The following is a 4,993-nucleotide window of genomic DNA, read 5'->3' on the forward strand; positions in this document are numbered from 1 at the left end:
ACAAAAAATTAGCTGGGCATGGTGGCGCACGCCTGTAATCCCAGCTACTCGGGAGGCTGAGGCAGGAGAATTGCTTGAACCCAGGAGGCGGAGGCTGTGGCGAGCCAAGATCGCGCCATTGCACTCCAGCCTGGGTAACAAGAGTGAGACTCCGTCTCAAAAAAAAAAAAAAAAAAAAGGTATACATGAACTCATGCAATGTTTATTAAGGAACCATGTGCTGCAACTGTAAGAGGAGGTAATGGGTTCCTGGCCATACCACTGTTTTCCTTTCTTCTGCTGCTGGCGAAAGGATCTTTGTGGTGGAGGAGCTGCTATAGCCTGAGGTGAGGTCATGCCCTCTTCTCCCTTTATCCTTTGCCCCATTCTCTAGCAGGGAAAATGCAGCAGGGATGCCCCTGGAGGTGGCTGAGCCCCTGTCTAGAGAAGGAGGCAAGCTCTGTTGACACAGGTCTTTTGTAAGGCCACAAGGTTTAAGCTGGTGGCCCAGGACCATCATTCTACTATAATAAAGATTATGAAATAATAATATAATAATAATAATAAAAAGAAGGTACTATGTGCTCAAGAGTGTGTTACAGGGCACTGTGCTGGGAATAACACATTATGTGATTAATCCTAATAACACCTTGAAAGTTCATACTAAGTGCTCAATAATTCTCAGGATTTAAAGAGCCTAGAATTAATATTTATTTCTCTGTTTCTCTGTCATTGATTTTCTTAAAAACATATAAACTAAAAGCTAAAAATGTAGACATGAAGATATATAAATAACTAAAAGCTAAATATAAACAAACGATCTACAGATAAAGAACTATAAACGTAGAGTTTAATGTAGTTTAGAGAAAATTTTTGTGTTTATATTTACTTGTTTGTGACTTGTGGAGCTACTACTGGATCTGCTAGAAAACAAGTTGCTAAATAAAATCTTGTTATAAGCACTGGTTTTACGACAAAATTTAAAAATTAAGATCTTGAAATGTATATGTTATTTTTCTTATGTATCTGCTTTTGGGTTTCAGGATATTGTGAGCACCAGCTCTAGAAAGTCAGCAGGATTTACCAGCCAAAACTTGAATCTTTATGAATCAGTTTTATAAAGAAAGACTCCAGAGTGAGGCCAGACCTAAATAAGTCCTCCAAAAAGGGTGAATCTGATATGAACTGGGGCAGGGAGAAGACCCTAGGTAGAATTTGTTCTCTATGCCTCTGGGGTATTTCCAGTTCTGTTTTTCCTAAGCTTACCTAAAAACTTAAATTTCAGAGTTGATGTAACTTTAATCTATTTTGGCCACTGCTTTGTCTATTTTATAACATATACTAATAAGCAATTTAAACAAATCTTTTAAAGTTTTCTACGATAATTTTAGCAGAAGATAAATATCTATTCTTAGTAAAGTAAAGGAAAAATAATAGCAACTCTTCAGTTCATAAATAGCCCTTCAGGTAATAACATAAGTCACAGCAATATAAAAAAAAAGGGGCCCAAGTTTTTTGTTTTTGTTTTTTTCACACATCTATTCATTGGACTACCATATGATGCTTAATTCAATCATGTAACCAGTTGCCCATCTAGACTAAAAGTTTCTGGATGATAGGGACCATGACTGCTGTATCTATTTTTTGAATGATCATATGAAATGGAAGCAATTAGTTTAATAGTTTGAGTCACCAGATCTTCTCTTTGTCTTTCACCCAAGTACCAGAAAACTTCAGAAACTCTCATCTGGGCACCAACCAGTTACCTCTTGTATCAGGGAGAAGAAAACACAGGATGACTCCTTTCTCTTACACTGATACAGAAGCAGAATTAATCATTCTTGTCAGCCTGACACAATTCTGCCCCGGACATCCTCAATGTCTTGAAAACACCTAGATGATTGCTAGAGGATTCTCAGTGACCCAGGGCTGATGGCCTAATGATAACCCAGGCTGGAGAAACTCAGGCTGATTCTAATAAAAAATGGAATTGCCTTGGTGGAGCTCCAGAAGCTGGATCATCTATCCTGCTTTGCCAGCTTTTGAGTGGGAAGGACAAGAATACTCTACTCCAATATCACAATTTAAAGGTAGGTATAGTTGTGATCATGGCTTTGGATACTTTGTGGACTTGATCTCTCACTCTTAAGATGTTTGTTTACACTTACAGATTCTGTCATCAGATTCTATTTACACCTGGAGCCTCTCACATAACTGTAGCAGTCACTAAACAAGATCTGAAAAGCTTAAGGAGCCACAATCTCAAAGGGGGGTCTTTAAGATTTCTATGTTGATGGCCAGGCAAGGTGGCTCATGCCTGTAATCCCAGCACTTTATGAGGCTGAGGCGGGCCAGCTATCTGATCTTTGACAAAGCTGATGAGAGAAATGTGAGTATTCTCTATTTAATAAATGGTGCTGGAACAACTAGCTAGCACTATGTAGAAGATTAAAACTGGTCCCCTTCCTTACACCGTATATAAAATCAACTCAAGATGAATTAAAGAGTTAAATGCAAAACTTCTAATTTAAAAAAAAAAAACACCTGGAAGATTAATAACCTAGAAAATACCATTCTAGGCATAAAAACTAGCAAAGATTTTATTATGAAGATACCAAAAGAAACTGCAACAGAAGCAAAAATTGACTAATGGAACATAATTAAACTAAAGAGCTTTTGCACAGCAAATGAAAATATTAACAGACTAAACAGACAATCTACGAAATAAAAAGAAAATATTGCAAATTATTTTTTACAGAGATTTAATATCCAGAATAGAGAAGCTTAAACAAGTTTACCGGAAAACAACATACCACCGCATTAAAAAGTAGGCAAAAAACATAAACATATTTTTGAAAACACAAGTATGTGTCTAGCAAAAATATTTTATAAAATGTTCATCACATTAGAGAAATGCAAACAAAACAAAACAAAAAACTGCAATGAGATACTATCTCACACCAGTCAGAATGTCTGTTAAAAAGTGAATTAACAGATCGGGCACAGTGGCTCATGCCTGTAATCCCAGCACTTTGAGAGGCCGAGGCGGGCGGATCACAAGTTCAGCAGTACCAGACCAGCCTGGTGAAACACGTTGAAACCCCGTCGTTACTAAAATAAATAAATAAATAATACAAAAGTTAGCCGGGTGCAGTGGCTCACGCTTGTAGTCCCAGCTACTTGGGAAGCTGAGGCAGAAAAATTGCGTGAACCCAGGAGGCAGCGATGGCAGTGAGCCGATATCGCGCCACTGCACTCCAGCCTCCAGCCTGGGCGACAGAGAGCGGCTCTTTCTAAAATACATATATATATATATACCACGTAACTGTACTAAACCAATTACTAAATCTGATTTTCTTCATCATGAATTTTATAAAAGACTTTCCTTCAAGCCTCTCCCACAGACCACAAACTACAAACCATAGCTGGGTGCTTTACAATTCTAGAACCACTCTTACATTAAGTTCTTTAATATTTTTGCAGTGACTCCCATAAATTTTTAATAGGAGAAAATAGGAACCGGGAACCCCAAGGAACAACGCTCTTTCCATTCATAAACCCGGACCCCAAATCAGATTCTCCTCTGATGACCCTCCCGCGGTTCCTGCAGAATCTGGGAGACGCGGCGCTGAGGGTGCAAAAGCTGACAGAGAGGGCTCCAGGCCAGGGCACAGTCACTGCGCCGAGAAGAGACAGGACGCCCGTGAGCTGGCTGTCAGCGCGGCCGCCATCTTATTGCTGCAGGCGACTGAGGCCGAGCTGGGCAAGGAGAACTCAGGGCTCAGATTGTGGAGCTGACGTTGGGGAGGCCTGAGTCCCGCCACGGCCACTTCCTACCGGTTCCAACCAACCCCTTCCCCTCTCTTGGGATGTTGACCCAGCATTCTCACCATTTCTAGGCTTCCAGGGCGTCCTGGCATCTTAGTTGTGGATCTCTCAATGCCTGCAGGTCACGGGGCTACAGAGGCTGGGCCTCCAGGAGCAGGACACACAGAGAAGTGAAAACCAAAGCTGGAGCTCTGGCTGCCCAGAGAGACAAAGGACCCGCCATATCCCGGAAGCCGTCCTGTCCGCTCCAGCTGTGTGCCTGATTGGACGGTTGACAGTCCACCGTCGCTGATTGGATAACGTTAAAAACCCCACCCTCTCAGGCCCTGAGTGACAGAAGATGTGATTAGACCCTGGGCTGAATGAAGAGTGACAGCCTAGGCTGCATTTTTTCAGGCAGGGCTTCCTTCTTGAGCTGAGCTAGGCCCACCCCAAAAAGTATTTGCATTCAACCTTGTGTATAAGGTCATATACATTTGTAAATTATATATCATATGGCTATACATAAATGAAAAAAATATAACAAATGTTTTAAAATTTCAGCTTTTTTTTGTGGCAGGGCACAGTGGCTCACCCCTGTAATCTCAGCTCTTTGGGAGGCCAAGGCAGGTGGATCACAAGGTCAGGTGTTCAAGACCAGACTGGCCAAGATGGTGAAACCCCGTCTCTACTAAAAAATACAAAAATTAGCCAGGCATGGTGGCGCATTCCTGTAATCCCAGTTACTCAGGAGGCTGAGGCAGAGAATTGCTTACACCTCAGAGGAAGAGGATGCAGTGAGCCAAGATTGTACCACTGCGCTCCAGCCTGGATGATAGAGCAAGACTTTGTCTAAATAAATGAATAAATAAAATTTCATCTTTTTTAACCTTCCTGGCTTCTGGTTCTCTGAACAGGCAGCCTGAGATTTTAAAAAGGAGGTAATCATCTGAAATAAAATGTCAGCTGTCATGCATGTCGCCCACGTAAAGAGACCACCAGGCAGGCTTTGTGTGGGCAACAAGTCTATTTATTTTTTGATTGGATGCAAGCAAGCCAAGTCTGAGAAAGGAGTTAGGCAAAAGAGGTAGGAGAGGGGATTGGTTATAGAGGTTGGAGCAAATGGTCAGCTAAAGGTGGTAATCTATCTTGGGGAAAAGGAGGAAGTCGTGGGATGCATGATATCAAGGGAGGGGGTAGGCAATCT

This window comes from Cebus imitator, unplaced genomic scaffold (genome assembly GCF_001604975.1).
Source record: "Cebus imitator isolate Cc_AM_T3 unplaced genomic scaffold, Cebus_imitator-1.0 Scaffold847, whole genome shotgun sequence".
Taxonomy (NCBI): Eukaryota; Metazoa; Chordata; class Mammalia; order Primates; family Cebidae; genus Cebus; species Cebus imitator.